The sequence below is a fragment of the Zonotrichia albicollis genome, chromosome 3, assembly GCF_047830755.1.
Source record: "Zonotrichia albicollis isolate bZonAlb1 chromosome 3, bZonAlb1.hap1, whole genome shotgun sequence".
Classification (NCBI taxonomy): Eukaryota; Metazoa; Chordata; class Aves; order Passeriformes; family Passerellidae; genus Zonotrichia; species Zonotrichia albicollis.
In genome coordinates, this window is record NC_133821.1 from 40344452 (window position 1) to 40364099 (window position 19648).

Genomic DNA, 19648 nt, shown 5'->3' on the forward strand with positions numbered 1-19648 from the left:
TACTGCCTGTTGATCATCATCTATAGAAAGAAAATATACTGCTCTCCAAATACTTCCTGTTTAAAGAGAAATCCAAGAAAATCCCTAATCTCCTCCACACTTGACTCCCTACATCTATCTTTGTTAAACATATATCTTTATCTTAATTTGATAGAAAAGACAAGGTTCATAAATCTAGTCAGTGGAAACCTAACAAGGCCAAGTCAGAATTAATAAATAAATATGAAAAAACAAACAGCAGATGTTCACAGTCTTGTGGTAGAAGTGGTGACTGATAGGTCCTTCTTGTCCTGCACAATCAGAGCTTTTTCTCTGTCAAGAAAGCTTTTCTCCTTTCCAGTGCTTAATTTCTTCATTTCTCATCACACTTTTAGACTTTTTACAGATGTTAACATCAGCATTAGAACCTCTTCCAATATAAAAATCAGAAGAGAATGAGGTTTTGCCATAAAGAAGATCACTTAAAGTATTTTTTCATTGTGGAATAGACCAGTAGAAAATCATAAAAGTCAGGAAAACACCATTCTTGAAAAAAGGTGTGAACATTTAGTCCATTAGATGTGTGAAGGGTGTTATTTACTTTACCAAATTTGCAGTCAAATGCTATATTGAAAATTGAAATGGCGAGATGTTATTTTTTGCTGGTGGCAAATTCTAGTCCTTAGGGATTATTATATTGCATTTCAGAAAGCTGGTGTTTGACAAAAAGAAGCTGGAATATAGAATTTCTAAAGGATCTTTAGATCCTATTGAACACCCCTCTGGTGATAAGTGTGTCATAAACAAAGAAAAGCATTTGGGTAGATGAAAATTGTTTTCAGAATAGCATTTTACCTCGCTAAAAAGGTTTATTTCCTTCAACATCAAACAGCAGTTTCACTTAGGAAAACTTTACTACTATTGAAATAAATGTCAAGCTCCCCAGTGAAAAAACAGACTGTAAAGGGGATGTGTATGAAATAACACATGGGCTGCCTTGTTGACCTTCTGTCCTCCTGGTAGAACTCCTGTTGGATAGCTGTCCTAATAAAAGCTCAGCAGAGGAAGGGGTGGTCTGTGCCACTCACCTGGAAATGGATATGACACAAATTCATACAATCTGTGGCATTAGCTGACTCTCACTGATTCAGAAATTATGTCAGTCTTCATCAGACACTATCATAAAATGTCACAGAAAGAATGGAAAGATCCCCAAAAGGCAGCAGAAGCCAATGTTAGTCAAGGGAAAACTGAACCCTAAAACACAATGCAGGTTTTTTTCTTCTCTTTCTAGACTGATAAATCTGTGATGCATTCAACTCCAGACAAAAGAGTTAATCACACCCAACTTTCAAAACTCATGGGTATTGTCAAATATTGTAAAGCCCATGAAATAATTTAAACAAATTTAAGTAATGCAGAAATGTAAGTACAGGTGCATATATAGAATAAACAGAATTTTAAGAGACTTTTAGTCTAAGGAAATAAAGGTATTTAAAATAGGTTTAAAAATGAGAATGGAGTCCCTAGGAGGCTCTCCATATTACAAAAGGGCTGCAGTAAAAAAAAAAAAAAAAAAGAAAAATCACAAGTTCATGAACATATAATTCTATGCTCTCTTTCTGACTTGGCAGTGTAGTCAAATAACTTTAATGCAATGGTGCCAAGTGCCTAAAAACTAAAAGGGCAATTACAACATCTAACATCAATGGAAAAGCTATCAGGAAATGTGTTGCAAAATTTCTGTGGAAGTGATTTAATTTTTAAAGAGTGACATTCTTCTTCTCTGGAAAATAATATTGCTGCATTTGGAAAATTTATAACAACCAAGAAAGAAAATTTACTGTAAATAAAACTGAAAGCAATCTTTTATTGTTCATACTAAATGGAATGAAAAAAAAAAAAAAGAAATATAATAGTCAGGCTTTCTGACATCATTCCAGTATGAATACAGTGTACTTGTTCATTGTGCAGACAAAATAGTGTTTAAAAATTACATTGGGTGACTACATTTTTGAAGGATTTTTAATCCACTTTTTAATGGTAAAGCCTATGGTTAAATTGGCCAAGATGTTAGAAATTATTGGATTCCTAAACTTTACTTACACAGATGTGATATAATCAGAAGAACACCCAGTACTGCTGGTTCTGGGATTATTCAGTACTTCACAGTGATGTGTGGAAGAGTAACTCACAAGCCCTCAGACTATGACAATAAGACATGACCAAACTGAAGGAGGGTAGGTTTACATTAGATATTAGGAAGAAATTATTTTCTGTGAGGGTGGTGAAGCACTGAGACAGGTTGCTCAGAGAAGTTGTGGATGTCCCATTAATGTTCAAGGCGAGGTTGGGTGGGGCTCTCAGCAACCTGGTCTATGGCAGGGGGCTGGAAATGGATGATCCTTAAGATCCTTTCCTATCCAGGCTGTTCTATGAGTCTATGAATATCTAGTGCTTAAACATGCAGATATATTGCCCACAAGTCTTCTCAGTGACACACCACCAATCTCTTCTCTGCAGAAACACCAGACTTGCTCACATTAAAAACACATGCATTTCTTTCATGGTAAGCAAAATCATCATGCTTGAGAGGCAAACAATCAAACAGTGATTTCACAAGAACCTTCCTGAAATCAAGCCAGAGGGAATAAAGGAAGTTTCTGCCAAGATAAAAAAAACCTAGTGTTAGTAGCTACTAAATAGAAACCCAATAAATGTATTAAGTCCTGCAAAGTCATGAAGCCTGAATGCCCCTTTAACCTAGCTTATAGGTTTATTTACCATAGTGAATATATTTAATTTGAATACTCAGGTGGTGTTTGGATTTGTGGTTTTGCTTTAAAATTCTCTTAATTATGACATTTCTAATCTGCCTTTACACCTTTTTTTTTTTCTCTGTGGAATGTGTAAATTGACTCCTAAAGAGCTGCTGGCTGTTTCCATGCTAGTTCTGTTATTCACATCTTTTCTCTTGCTGCTTTATTGCAACTCCAGACATGATTGAGACCTACAGCTATTCCCGAGGAGGGATGAAGACCCTGCCCATACTTTGTCAAGGTCTGTATGGACACCCCAGGGAAAAGGGATACATCTTTCCTTTGGTTCCCTATCCTGGAAAGACTGCCTGCCATTGCTTGGCAAGAGTGTATCTTCTTCAATCATGTTCCCTAAACCATCCCCTAGGCCCTAGACTCAAACTGTCCTTCGTGTTCCAGGCAGTGATGGACTAGATGGACTACCTGAAATTGTTTTTAACAGCACTTTCATCTGCAGCTGAGATTCTTCATGAGAACTGGAGGGTATCAAGAAAGATGATGTTTAAAAAAAAAAAAAAAAAAAAAAAAGCCTGTATCTCACACTCTGGGGGCCTTTTTGAGGAGATCTTTTTGAGGTCCTTTGACCTTAGGACTGCAGAATTCAAAATTTTGGTCAGACTCCTGTTGAGGGGCAGAAAGGCAATGGTTATACAGTGACTAGTGTATTGTGTTAGTGGAAGGTGCTGATATAATATAGCACACATTAAGAATACCTTCGAAGCTGTCCAGAAGAAACACAGGGTAACTGAGGTGATATTTTCAGGCTTTAAAGGGAGTGTGCAGGTATCTGAGGCCGTATCAACAAAGTAAGGTTTACCTATGAAACTCCATGGAGTGAACCTTGATAATGTTCCCCAAGCTCTTCCCTTTAATTTTCCTTTTGTCTCTAAATTCTGCTGCTCTAGCTGTAAAATTCCTACAAAGAAAGAGGGTCTTAAAATACTTGCAGCTGTGCTAACACCTGAAGAAAAAGGATATCTCAGGAGATAACTGCAACCGAATATCCACATCAAAGAAATTTTAGAAATTTCTGAACTTTAGTTGCTTATTCACATCATATCCTGGGCCTTTCACAGGCTATAACTGTGAAATGGAAAGGAGACCAAAAGAAAAGATTACTTTTCTATTATTTTTGCAGTGCCTTTAAACAGGGAGACAAATCTAGTTCTTCAGTTGGGTGGGAGCTGCCATTTTGAATCAGCTGAGACAGTCTTTCAAAGTTAATCACTGTGCTCATACTGTCACCCAAAAAGCTTCCACTGTTTTTCTACTTCCCATTGAATAAAAGTTAATCAGTACAAGACACATAACATAATAAACTGCTTTGCCACAGAGACAGACAACAGACTTTTAATTCCCAGATTTTTAATTTGTTCTTGAGTACTTACAAGACTGTAAAATCTTTGCAATTGGACTCTCCCAGTTTCTCTGTTTTCCATAATATGGAGCTGTTGCTTTAGGACACGAAATAAAACTATGTGGACACTGGAATCTCCAAGGTAAAAAGAAGGGGAAGTTTAATTCTGATTCCAACATTTATAGATTTTTGAAAGTGACAGTGGTTTGGAGGATGACAGTGCCACTTCTCCAATGACACTGGACAAACCAGCAGTCTATCAAATTTCTCTTCTTCCAGAAAAGAAGGCTAAAGAATTAATTTAACAATTTACATAAAGCCAGTGAGAAAGTTCGCTACAAAAATGTAAACATCAGAAGGCTTAGAAAAGCTTAAAAAACAGGGCAACATGGAGCACTCCACCAGAATCAATCTGTACAATATTTAGCAATGCCTACAAAAAATATGGTTGTGATAATAACTTATAAATAAGGGTTTTTTTCTTCTGAGTTCTAATCCTTCCCAACACTCCTGGGATATAGTCAGTTTCCATGACGGCTAAGAGTTCTCCTCCAACCTCCATTTTAACAGGTATTTTTGTCTAATTTTTTTATGCCTAAAGTTTTAAGATATACTCCAAATATTAGAACTATCATCATAAAATTTCAGGAACTGGAAGGAACACTGTGGTGTTGAAGGGATAATAAACAATTATACTGCAAATTAGTTAGTTGCAGAGCTATAATCTGCTGTCTCCAAGGGAGCATTAGCAGTTGCAAACCTATATCTAAGCACATCTTCTATTCAGCAGACAAGGTCATGTTTTTGGAGCTGTGATGGATGGCTTAGCTGTGCCTCTGCCAGCATTTCTTTCAGTGAGTCACAAGGGATGGCTGGAGAAGGCATCGCTCACGCTGTCAGCGGGCACCAGGGGCTCCGGGAGGAGGAGGAGAGGAGGAAGGTCACGCTGGTCACGCTGCCGCCCTGCCGCGGCACGCTGGCTCCGTTCCATGGAAGTGCTCCCCAAGGGTGCATCATCCGCTCTCCTCTCGAGCTCTTTGGGAATCATATGTCGTTTGCTGCAAAGTACACACAGCATATCAATGCCAGCAAAACACCAGATGTTCTCCAGGTACAAATATTTACTGCCTGCGGGAATGAGTTCCTGGATGGATATCAAGAATTTGCCAATTCTCAAAGATCTCATTTTGAAGGGTTAGAAGACTAGTGGAGGAGGAGAAGGTGCTGTAAGAAATGGGGAAGAGTAATCTGAATTAAGTTTGCCATGAGAACAGATACTAAATTAAAACTGCAGCATGAGGACACAAAGCTGTTTGCATGACATTTTGGAGTGAGATTTACAAGAAAGTAAGTACTGTTGTTGAATTTCAATCATGTCTCATTAGAAAAGGACTCTGATGATTTTTACAGGAATCTGAAGTTTAAGGTCTTTACCCTCATGAGTTGTTGTACATAATAACATTTGGATCCAGATGGAAGAGTCGTTCCTTAATCATTCCAGTGTCATTTGATTCTGAAAAATTCTGTTCAGCACCATCCCGCTGTGAATAAGCTCCACATACCCCAAACAAGCACAGATGATGCTTACTGAACGCCATCAAAACTTAGTGTATGGAAGAGTGGAGTAGGACAAGGATTCTGAACAGGACAAACAATTACTATGAACACATATCAGATCTTAAGAGTCGAATTCTCTGGACAAGGCAATATATCTTCACTGGCAACCACAAAGCTATATAATGTAATTTTGTCTAAAACCAGTGCAAGGAAACAAAAAACAACAACCAAAAAATCACTCCCAAATGGTTCAGGAAACTGTTCATCTTTCTGACAGAATGCTGTCCCATTTCCTCCTGTGTCTGAGCCCTTTCATCTGTGGCCACTGAATGCTCTGACACAACTTCCTCTGAGGTAGTGTTAGTTAGCCTAAAGCTTTCCAGAGAGATTATCTTCTGATCACAAACACTAATAATTTTATATGTATCGTTGATTTGCTTTTTCTTTATAAGATAGGTCTGCTGTCAGGTCAAAGTCCTTTCACTGCACAGCTCAAAGAATGTCATACTACAAAAATGAAAAAAAAATATAAAAGGTATTTTCACAGGACACAGAATTATTAACTTTAGAGTAGGTTATAAAAGCCAGACTATAAGATAATTCATTCTTCTAATGAAGAATATGGAAACAAAAAAATAAAGAGAAAACAGGCAAAATTGCTAATTTAGCACCTTTAATTTTCAAAAGAAGATTTTGCCATGCAGAAAAAAACATTCAATAAAAGTCACTCATCTCTCTCTCTCTCTTGCCCCTTAAAAAAGAAGATGTCTGGAAGCTTAATGCCAGCTGTAACTGAATGCGATTAATTTAATCTTTTTATGTTAGCAAGAAAAAGGAAGGGGTAATTAGTTTACTATCCTCAGATGGTCTGAATGACAAGTTTGTGATAAAATGTCAGAATGTATCAGAAATATAATTTTTAAAGCAGTATGTTTCAAAATTTTCAGACCCACTAGAGGTTACTAAAATGGCCATTTTCTGAGGAAAAACAGTGCAAGAATGAATTTCAGCATAAAACTGGATTTTGTTAACACAGAAATGAGTTTAAGACAGAGGTGAAAATAAACATATGCGTAACATGGTGAGTGGGACACAGAGATGCAATATGCATCCATTAGAAGTGTACTGTAGATATGTTATGAACAGGAAGACAGACAAACAACAAGCACAAGAGAGACTATCCTGGGCCAACCACTTTAAAGATCTGGAATTAAAAATGTATTAATTTAGTGCTATCATGCTCTTGTTCAGGGAAAGAATTTGGAATATTTCAAGGAAAACCAACAAGACCACAGGTGGCTTAGAAATAAAAAGTATGCTATGTAAAAATATTTTGACAAAATTCTTTGCCTTTTTATTACTCTTAGTTTAAGTACGCATAGACATATATCCAGATAACATATTCATGTCAATTATATAGGCATATAGGGAAGAAATTAACAATTTACATAATTTAAAATAGATGATGTGGAAAATTGGCCCATGAAGATTTCCTGTGCTAGCCGTTTATCTTAAACTAATGGCAAAGAAGATATAATAGATAGAAAACTGACGGACTCTGAAAATAATGGAGTGTCCTCTATCATTGTGATACTTTCAAGCTTAGGTTCAGATCAATGGGCCTATTTCCCAAGCCAGTTCTGAAATAAAGAATGAGATTTCTTAAAGGGGTTAATTTTTGTTATCTAATTCTCTCTCATTTATATAAATCAACACTGTATGTATGGGGGCTGTCTGGGAATCCCATCCCTGGTACATCCTGTGCTCCCCAGCATGGAATGCACCAGGAGATGAACCAAATGCACAATCTGTTCTCTGGTGCAGGCTGGGCACCCCAACAAAACACATCATTCCTGATGCTCCATTCTGGCAATCAATTGCAGAGTGATTGTAGTTTTTCTTTACTTGGCCACCAGAAGCAGAGGCCAGAGATCAAGAGCTTCTGCAGTCTAAGTAGAAAATCCATAAAATATGTAGGAAAAAGCAAATATTTTCAGTCATTGCTAGCTAATGATAAATGTTGAAAGCAATATTTTCAAAGGATGGGAAAATTAGAACTGAAATGGAAAAAAGTCTTGCTTTTTTCTTTCCAGGCTCAATACTCTTTTATATGTCAGACTCCCTACCTGTGCAATACATCTAGTGAATTCTACATCCAAAGATCTCTGCCTTGTTAAGACAGAAAATTGCAGCACCATGACATCTGCATTTCAAACACTGGATTACTTCAAAAAATAATGGAAAATGTACAGCGTTTGATAAATAGTGTGGATATAAACAGTCTTTCAATTTTAATCCCAAAGTCTATAATTAAAAATTGCACAGTTTAGTCAAATGCCTTTGGGTTTTTTTCCCTGAAATTGATATTTCTGACTATATACCAAAGGGTCAAGATTTTCAACAGAAAAAAAATTGATTAAACTTTTTTCCTCTTACTCTTATTGCTTTTTCCCCTGAGGAAAAAGTAAAATAGCAAGCACACATGAAAATGTTTGCTTAGCTTCACTCTCAGCAAAGAAATTAAAGCCAAGAGATTTTACAAAATTGCCTAAGATATCACTAGACACTTAGATTAAACCACAAGCCCAAATTCAAAGGGTGGAACACAGAATGAAAGACATAATTTTAACCAGCAGCTGTCAATCCAAGCAAAGGCACAACAAGCAGAGCAGAGAATGCATTGTCTGTTTAAGCTTTAAAGACACGTGGGATTTTAGACAGATAAATCTTAGTAGTACAATGTGTTTGAAATATACAATTTCTGGGTTTCAGCAATAGTACCTACAAGATTAATTGCCCTTCTCAATTACCAGAAAGAGCAAAGGCCCAGAGAGGAAATGTTTTGTTAGATTGGATAATCTATCTGCAAAGAAATCTGCATGATTGTTTTGTCTTCTGCGTTGGAAACAGGGGCACTGTTGGCTTACTCATTACTTCATTGATACAATTTAGCTGCACTGATGGGTACTTAAGAGATCTCTGGGGTCAGCAGGAACCCCCAGATACTTTGTAAGGAAGAGAGCTCATGGAAACCTTGGACTACTTGATCTGTTACCAATAAACTAGTAAATAATTATATTCTAAAACAAGCTTTCAGTTCCCTCTCAGACATTGTTAATTTCAATAGTGGAATCTAGGGAGAATTCATAAGAATTTACTGTGACTAATGCTCAGCACTTTTTCTTAATGCTTCATATTCCTTCTATCTGTTCCTTGGCTAAATCTGATTATCAGTGCAAGAAAAATTTCCAGTTCCAACTCTCTGCTTTAATTCCAATTATCATATCTTTATATCATAAAGTGAGACTCCCATTTGTGGCATTGATATTCTTTATAAAAAGCAATTTCCTAAGACTCTCAGCACCTCTCTAAAGTCTCATTCTGACATTAGTACCAGGGGAAATTATTTGCCTATACTTAAATTGCATATTTTTTACTAGCATGTAAAAAGAAACCAAATCTCCTGAATACTAATTGTGTGATACAGTCACAGGTTATTCCTTTTACTTTATTTTCTTCCTCACCACCAATGAAAATTTTGAACTTGCTTTGAAGAACTTACAGAGACTCAAGGCTTCAAGGCTGGACTCAAATGTTCCTCTTACCCACTTAGCTTCACAATAATTTCTCTTTTCTCCTGGCCAGGTATGTTTTGCATCTGTACCATTTGCCTTCATAATTACTTTACCGAAAGTCAATGTAACAACTTCAAAAGCATTTTTATTATGGGGAAAACTCACTATCCAGAAGACATTACAGTTTATACAGAACTATTATCAATCCCAAACTGAATATGCAACTTCTGATTTTGCTGGTTTTCCAGTATCAGGTTTGAGGACTACTAGATATAGGAATCACAGTTACTGTCATAGCAATAAAAGCCATCTATACATCACAGGAAATGTTCAGGATCAAATTGAATGAGTCCTTCCTTGAGCAACATGCTTTAAAGAAAAATGCACCTGCACATGACAAAGAGGGTTGGACTAGATCTGTAAAGGTCCCTTCCAACACAAACACTATGATGGTCACAGCATTTCAAAGCCTATTCCCCTTGCGTCCTCAAAACCTCAGCTCTCTTAAACATAAGGACTATTTATCCTCAGAAAAACTCACAAGGGAAAACTCCCATTTCTATCAACTTAGCCTGCAGTATGCTGGCATAGGACAAACTGTCAGCTGAATCAATCCTGGGGATGAGAAGGATCCACATCCACAGGTCTCTTAATATTTTATGCTATGAGCAAGTTTTGCACATTGTCTTAGAGCTCCCAGTTTCCAGTCGCACTTTCATCTCTTCTGCTGGCATTGTGGAAAGGCATGGAAAATGGGTCAATATTTTCCCCAGGTTTTAAATTTTTTTTATAAAAACAAATTAAATAACTCTTTTTTTTAGGCTTCCCTATCAATTATAATTTCTAGTGTTCTTATTTATACTTTCTCAGACCCCAGTCTGATACAAAGAGCACCTACAGAAAGCTTTGAGCACTGCTGCCACATTATTTACACATTTAATGGCATCAGACTTTTTAAACAGAAACCATCCAAAGCAACAGCATTCATCTCCCTCACTTCCCATCACAGTCAATCATTAGACCAAGGTAATCTCATTATCAATCATTAGACCTAGGTAATCTATAATTCAAGCTGAAGCCTCAGGAATTGGAATGGAAAGCAAAGAAAAACAAAAGAAAACAAAAACCCCCAAAAAGCTCACCAAACAAAAACAACCAAAAAAGCCAGCCAACCAAAAAAAAGACACCAAAAAACCCAAAACAAATAAATGTACATTTTTCACAGACTGATATTTCACAAAAGAAGCCAGCAAACATAGGGATTTTCCCCTCACTCAGGGAATAAAAGTAGAATTTTTCCCTTCCAGTGCCTTAATTCCCCCATTCTTTCACTCTCCAGTTCTTTTTCTGTCTCTGTCTCTTCCCTCACAGCCCACTTGTAGGAAAGGGAGATTTACCTAATCCTAAAGAATTAAGGAAAACCAAGAAACTTCTCACCTGGCAGAAAAGCAGGCAGGGAGCTGTCTCACTGCTTTCTCTATCAAGAAAGAAGCCTTGTGAACAAACTGAAACTCTCCTGTGGAATTTTGAACAACATTGTGAACAATTCTCATCCAACATTTATGTCAGCAAACTGGAAGTATCACAAGTAAAACTCTTGCATTACTTCCTTATGTTGAATTGTTCTTACCTTCATAATAAAATTAGCACCACAGACTACTTGAAAACTAGTTAATTTTTAATTTTTATTTAAAATAAAAAAGACCCCCCAGGACACATATAGGAAATATTAAGATTCAGTTTTGAATGCTCTGCTAATCTCGGTGGTTGCTAATTTTGATAATTTTCAATTCGGTTTATTCTTTAAAAAAATAAAAAACAACTGGTGATACCACATGATCGTAGCTGGTAAATGCGGCAGAGAGTTCAAAAGTGAAGAAGAATGGACTTTTATGTGGATAATATGTAGTTTGCTAAAAAAAGATGTCTCAATAATTTTATCTAAATCCCACACAGAACTTTATGCAAATTTCAAGTAAAAAGGCAAGGAAGAATAAAACTGCTATATATGCAGACATACAAAAAACAGTCTGTCAGTCTTCCTTTCAGTCAAACTTGTGAATTACTAAATTCCTTAAATATCTGTCACATTTTTTCAAAAATCAGTAATTTTAAATTTTCATCCAATCTCTTAGACCTGTATCTTCTTCCAACACTTTTATTAGTAGTTGAAGGGAGAAAACAATCCAAGACTTTTCACAGCCACTGATCTGCAGTAAAATTTGCGGTAAAAATTTGCAGTGCTTTGCAACACAAATCAGGTATTTACTTGTTACAATTATGTCTCTACTCTTTGTGTATCTGGATTCAGTGCAGGTGAAGGATGCCAAAGATCTGCTACCCAAGGGAAAAAAGCAAGAGTAGAACAATCTTTATCTCCTTTCTTGCAAACTCCTGTGAACCTTGGGCTGAAATCCATCAGGGAAAAGCACTTGCTTTGATCAGCCAACATGGAATTCCAATATTATTCTATAAGAAAGGGCCATGTAGTGAGGTGTAACTCCCCAGTGCCTAAAACTCTGCGCCACATGCCTTTCTAGCATCCTTTAGGGGTTTTAGAGCTGCTGGAGACACATAAGTGCAGTGTTGGCAGGATCAGTCAACACAGGAAATTACTTGGAAAATACTTGTATACAGTAATGCAAGAGTCCTTTTTCTCATTTTAGTGACAAAACAAGCTCCAGGATCTCCCCATATTCTAGTAGGTTCTTCCTATACTCATCAAAAAAGCTTTGAAAGCCTGGCTCACCAGGACAGAAATTCTTCATTATTTTTTCATCACAATAATTTTTACTCTGTGTTTTAAATATTTCTCAGCCTAACCATTTCTCCTTTAAATTCTGACAGCTGTAGGATTACATGTCTTTTTTTCTCCACAATGTTTTTCTTCAGCTGTTCAAAGACCATCCTCCTGCCCTTTAGCTCTTATCAGCTCTGGATATCTATTCAATATACAAATCTTGTCTTCTTCCCCAGTAAGTTTCTCCAGATGAAAAAATTTCACTACAATTTCTATTGGAAATCAGCATTTTCCTTAACACACTAAAAATTCATACCTTTTCCCACAGACCAGAATCAGAAATTTGCAGATATTCACAACATTTAAGCATGTGGAAAAACAAAAATATCTAGTAATTGCTGTTGACTAACACTGTTGTGTACACCCTTCTCCAAACCATGAGAATATGAAGTATAGGATTAAAAATATAGACAAAATAACTAAAACTAACTAAATAACTAAAAAATAACTAAAACATGGCTCTACTATAAAAAAAATGTTATTGCTTTGATACAAATCCCAAATTTCCTGATACCAAATTTTATTTTATTTTATTTTATTTTATTTTATTTTATTTTATTTTATTTTATTTTATTTTATTTTATTTTATTTTATTTTATTTTATTTTATTTTATTTCTGGTGTCGACTTTTAAAAACACTCAGGGCAGCAACCACATTTTTCATTCCCTGAAGACATCCTGTCAATCCCATTTGTCTTTCAGCTTGGAGGTCCCCCTGTTTAGTTCTCCAGCTGCTTCTGGTAGCAGCACTGGAACAGACTCACTTGTGGCACCTCTGGTTTATTGTTTATATGATCCCACAGTAATCCCATGGCAGCTGGAGCCCAGCTGAACATCTGCAAGTGTTCTTTGCCACTGAGGGAGGCTAAACCTTTTTCCAGCCACGAGGTCCAGCCCAGACTGGGAGAGAGACTGACTGGGAGAGAGAGAGACTGGCTAACAGCTCTTCTGGCTGCAGCTGTGCCTGCCTCAGCAATCCCAGTGCTGGAGGAGACACTGTCAGGGTGTGCTTTGGTGTCAGTAGTGGTGTTATCCTGACTCCTCTCAAGACCAAACCGTTGCCTAAGCACTCACAATTTTTCTAACTTTTCTCTGACTTTTCATGCCTCAATTGCTTGTCTTGTACAAGAATCACATGGCAAATTCCATTAGCAGCTAGGTTTCTAAGGGAAGTTTCTGCTCCTTCAATCTTCAACCCCAGGCTGACTGGGTGACAAGAAGTAATGAGGTGGCATGAAAGTTTTTGTCCCTTTCAGCTACAATAAATCCTCAGTAATGCTGATTTCTAGGCACTGCATACAGTGGCATGACAACTTCCCTTCACAAAGGCTTGTCTTCTCAGGCTGGAAGCTGTGTCCTTAATAAGACACGTTGAGGTGGATGTCATTTCTGTCATAAGGTGGAAAGATTCTTTGTCCAGATAAAGACAACTGCATCATCTTTGAGGAAGGCTGTGTCTGGGAATCAGAGTCAAACTGAAATCTAGTGCTCTTAAAGACATCTGGGAGTTCCTGGTTTCTGCACCAGCATGGCTGTCATCATTATCTTCAGCTTTTTAAGCCCTTGGGTCCTTGTGCTAAGCCCCTTTCTCTGTGTCCAGGGTTGGAAGGCAATTAGATCAGTAGTCAGTGGTAAATGAAGCCCAAAGCTCTCTGCTGAAAGATTCAGTCACTCGAGATCCTTGACACAAGCTGACAGTGGAGAAACTAACAAGCAGAAAAGTAGAGCTCACTGATGCTTTTTCCCTATACTGCTAACATGTAGTACATAACATGTAGAGATATCAGGTTGGTGGTTTCTTTCAGCTTCACAAATTTTTGCAGGCTAGAGCAGATTTACAAAGCAAGGATTGGATCCTCAGCCAGCAGAGACACACCAGGCACCAGGTGCAATGTGAGAAGGTCAGCAAGGTGCTTCTCCCACATGTGTGTTGAGACTGACCAGAATCCCAAACTCCTGTCTCTGCTCAGCCATGTAAACTGCTACACAAGAGACAGAGGATGGGTGAGGGCAGTTGATATTGATACAGAGATCCCTTGCTTCCTCCTGCTTACATTTGCCTTATACTAAGCCCTGAAAGTGCTTAATTGCAGAACTAGTTATGTGTGAAACCACATTGATTTTACCTCAAAAATGTAGTCAGTTTTTGAACATTACATGCCTTTTTAAGGTAAATACAAACATGGACTTCAAACTGAAACTGCTGGTCAAAATTAGGTGGGTATGGATAAGCTGTGCCAAATCAGTGATTTTGCCAGGATACCAGAATTTAGTCCTCACAATGTGTCTTTTTAGACACGTAACAGTAAGGAATGCATCTTTTCTGAAAGAAAATCCTGAAATGCACTGTGAAAAAAACTTTTTTAGCTTGAATTCTTTGATGGTTGATTTATACTATGTCAAGGCTCCTGCAAAGGTGTCATTCTTCTTTCCCACTCTCCTTGGTTAATAAAGAGATTATTAGGCTATGTTTAGGGAGAGCAGCTTACTTTGAGGCACTTTCCAACTTCATCATTGAGGTAAGTCTTGTCTACTGTAAAGAAAATCTCTGCAACTGTTTCAGTGCACCACATAGGCACTTGGAGCTAGTGTCACAAGGAGGGAGGATTAGGGATGTTAATATTCAGCATGATGTCATAAAGTCACAGAATTAGGGTTGGAAGAGATTGGATTGGAAGGGACTGGAGATATCATCTAGTTCCAAGCATTATGCCATGGGCCCAGATGCCACCCACTAGATTGGATTGCTCACCCACTCAATCAGATGGACTGCCCCATCCAACCTGGCCCTGAACACTTCCCGAGATGGGGCATCCACAATTTCTCTGGCCAAGCTGTTCCAGTAAACCACACACAGTAAAGAATTTCTTCCTGACATCTAATCTAAATCTCTCCTCTTTTGGCTTAAAGCAGTTCCTTCTTGCCCTATTATTATCTGCCCTTGTAAAAGCTCCCTGTGTCTCTTCTTTATAAGTTCCCTTTAGGGCCTGGAAGGCCTCAATGGGATGTCCCTGAAGCCTTCCCTTCTCCAGGCTGAACAACACCAATTCAGTTTGTCTTCCTAGGAGACGTTATGCAGTCCTCTTCTTATCTTCATGGCACTCTCTGGATCCACTCCAACAGGCTCAGTCTTTCTTGCGCTGAGGACCCCAGACCTGGAGGCAACTCTCCAGCTGGGGTCTCACATGAGGACAGAGTAGAGGAGGCAAATCACCTCTTTCCCCTTGCTGGCTACTCCTCTTTAAATGTAGTCCAGGATACAGTTGTCCTTTGGGCTCCAAGTGCCTACTGCTGGCTCAGTTCCAGATTTTTGTCCACCAGAACCCACAAACCCTTCTCCACAGAATTGTTCCCAATGAGTTCTTCTCCCAGCCTGAGCTCACATCTGGGATTGCCCCAATCCAGGTGCAGCACCTTGCATTTGGACTTGAAGCTCATGAGGTTCTCATGGGTCCACTTCTCAAGTTTGAAAATGGTGCTATGTGGTGTCCCATCTCAAACAAAATTCCCAAACCCAGGCTTTGCTTTACACAAAGAGGAAGAGCTGTGTGGAAGAATTGAGACTCAACACAAGGCATCTACAACACCTCTGGAGGCCATGTATTAAAATCCTTATCATAAAATAGGCTGAAGGGCTTTATGAGCCCGTATCTCACAAATTGCAAGTAAGCGCTACAACACCTGGACTCCTATGTAAGAGACAGGAAGACATTTCTTCCTGCTGATAGTTCCTTCAGCACGCTGAAAGAACATCCACAAAGTCAGTCCCAGAAGGTAAGGTAGCCAAGTGAATATGCAAGTACTTATTGAAATCACAAATATTAAGAGTAAGGGTATGAAAGGCTGCATGCATGGAGGAAATAACAGAAATGTGGGTATCTGGAGACCATAGGGTTACAGTTATTTGCCAAAAGTGGTTAGATCTTAGCATGTGGTTCAATTAGGAACTTTCCCCATCCTCTTTCTTCTTCTCAGGTGAGGAAAGGGTTTTAATACTTTGCCAGTTGCAGAGGGTTTGGGATAATATTATAACTAGAATGTCTACTGCTGTGAAATCATTACAAAATCATGATAAATAGCCAGTAAAGCTACTAGCTGTGAGATATGCATATGTGATCTATTGCTGTTTTATTTCTTGGTTTTGCATAACACAGGGATTTTTTTTGTTGTTGTTTTTTGCACTCAAAAAGCAATATAATAACATGGTAGAATGAGAGATCCATCATATGAATTTACCTGCAGGCTTATGAGATGGCTACAACAGGAGGAAAAATAAATTGCAGTTAATAGTAAAATAAGTTTATATGCCAACAAAGCCATTGTCTACAACAATGGATATTGCTCTGCTTTGTTAAAAATTTCCTCATTTCAGTTTCTTTGCTTTTTATTTTCTTTCTCACAGTAGAAACATAAAAACATTTCAGAACATGAAATACAGAGAGTAGGTGTTTTGGTATTTTTTTTCATCCTCACTTTCAAAAAGCATGGCAGTTGATCTTCCACTTACATAAGTCAGAACTGGATGATCTTCTTTGATCTTCTTCAGAGATCAATGGCCTCTCAACAGATGGCCAGATGAGAAGAGTAAATGTGCCTGAAAACATCAATATAAGCCCTGATTCTAAGTAACCACAATTTACCTGAATGTTGTTTGACTGCCAGATCCTGGGTCATTTTAACCTTGTATGCTTTCAAAGTACTTTTTTTAAATAGCTGCCCAGCTCAGCTTGTTCCATTCTACTTCCATTTCAGATTCTATTCTAAATAAGCCATAAGACTTTCACAGAAGCTAAGTGCCTGAAGTCCAAAATTCACTTCCACCTGTTGTTTGTGTGTCAGTCCAGTTCCCAGATCATTTTTTAATTTCTTGTCTGTAATCTCCCAGTTGACAGTTTCCCGTTTCTTAACAAGCACACCTTCTATCTTACATTTGTGGGTTTTACCCATATGTCATTTAAGAGAAAATTTTCACTTTAGAGGAACAAGTTAAAGTCAGTCCTAGCATAGTTCTCAGCAAGTTTGGAAATGTAGAACACATTTCCTAAACACACAGGCTTAAGGACCCCACGGGCTAGTTCTGATTACTTGCTTGGTACTTGGTTTGCTTGGTATTTGGTTATGCTGAGCTGAGATGAAGTGGTGTTCATGAGAAAAAAAGGAAGATTTATCTGGAGAATATTTTTTAATAGTAACCTTTATTCCTCATTATTTTCTTAAGGAAAATTAATAGTGATTAGATGCAACATCAATAGAATGCAAAATAATGAAATTCAGAAAAGTGTTCCATGATTTTCCTGATTTGAATGCATGACATTCACCCATGCTGTGCAAACTGACAACAGAGTCCATTAACACTACTATATGATCCCTTCAAAGAACCTGTGTGTTAATCATATGGCAAAGAACACAAATTACTATTCTGCTTTGGATCCCTCTTGTACCCAAAAGATGTTTGAGGAATGACATTCATAGTATCATTCCATTGTACATGATAATAATAAGTGCAATCATCTTTATTATTCAAACCCAAAAAAACCAAAACAAATGAAAGACATACAAGAAAAACCTGATTCTTATTTCTCATAGCAGAGATAATCAGGATTTGCTCTTCTGAGGATAGGAAGGTTGAAACAGTATAAATCAATGAAATAAGTACAGACATCTTTCAGTGCATCTGAGAGGAAATAACTTTAAAGCTATGCATATATTTTGAGAAGAGAATTTGCTGAAAGTACTTTCACCTTGTCATGACTTTCCTCCACTGCATCCTCTGTATTTCCCTTTATACAAAGATTGATATTAGATCAGTGGATTCAGAGAATGAGCATGAGAAACCCAAGAACTCAGTAGGTGTTTTCCCCTGGAGTTGCTCTGCTGTATACAAGAGCTCAGCAATGCTGTTTACAGAATGTCTGTACACAGCCAGTAGCAGATACAATCTAGCTGTATAATTAAGTATTCAGGAGCATATTTAAGGCTTTTGCATTTAGATAGACCTTGCTCATATGGGTGCTGTTCTATAACACTCAGAATTATGAGGAGATATATCCTCACATGGTAAAAATAAGATTAGCTTTGGCAGGTTTTACCAGACTATAACCCAGGTCAAAGTGTAATATATAATCTATGCAGTGAGCATCCAAAGCTCTGCAGATTTTGCTTTTTACAGGAATTTGGCATGAGCCAGTGGAAGTAACCCAACACAGTAGAAAATATGCTAGTTACAACATTTCTTTTACCTTGGCGAAGCAGACATGGTTCATGCCACACTTGCCTGGCAATTAATCCACATAGTATGTTTGTTCTCCCACAGTGACTGCCTGGATCCATCCATTCTGCAGCTGTATTCTGTCTGATTGGAATTGCTTCACACCCCACTAAAACAGGTGTCTCCTGAGTAGCTGTACCTGGTCCATCTGGCAGTAATTTAACGATGCTTTTATTATTAGCACTCTATAATCAGTTCATTGTGTGATTGCCAGTCTGCCCCCCTGCCATTTTCTTGTGTGGTTTTTTGAATGTTTTCATAATTTCAATACGAAACCAGTCTTTTGGGCCTGATGCCTCACATGTGCAACCAAGACTGAGCAAATGGAGGCTTACACAATGGGCCAAACAGCTGGCTTTGTGTTGCCTCAGTAGAAAATGTCTAATTACAGCAGAGTACGCACACCACCATTGATGGCAACACATTTGTATTAAAGTGCCTTTGTTCTGGGGAGACTCCTATCATTTATCTAAATTACTATTATTTTCCCTTTCTCCTCAGAGCTTTTACTGAGTCTCTGAGCAATTTCAAGCCATTAGCCTACAGATACAGGCTTTATTCAATAGGACTGCATTACTAGAGAATGGCTGTCTGCCTAGCTGTGTCTGGCACCAGTCAGTCATGTCAGGAATCCTAGATCCAATGGGCATGGCTCATCCTGTTTTGATTGATGCCTCATTCCCCCAGTGCTGCTGCCAGGAGAGGCTGTAATTCATGCCCGGATGGTTCTGCTGTTCCTTATTTCTGCATAGAATGTCTGTCTTTTCCTGGGTGCATTTAATTCCTGGGGTTTATTTCCATTACTGCCAAAATCCGCTTGATGCTGGAGGGGCTGATTCCCAATACAAACACACAATTGGGATAAATGTCTATATGGAGAAGGATGAGTGTGAGGAAGGAATGGGTACAGCAGGCCCTGATACATGCCTTTGCTCTTCATCCTGTGATAGGTGGTGAACAGGGGACATCTGCAGCCATTTCATCTCCAGGCTGTTCTCTTGTCAGAATTCTGACAGATAAGATCAATCACATCATCTGTGTTCTTCTTGTCTACTTAAGTTAAGCTATTTGGGCTAGAGACTTCTTTCCCCTGTAGATGATACTGTACTAGAGATAGCGGGGCAAGCATTTTGATACTGTTAAAATGCAAATATTCTCCAATATTTTAACTCATTAAATATCTGCCAGAGCATTTTGAAAGCTACTGTAGTTATTGAATTTCAGGGTCAAATATTTCCACCTCCAAGAGAGGCCAGAATTAAGAGCATTGAGAAAGCTGGGAAAGACTTTCAT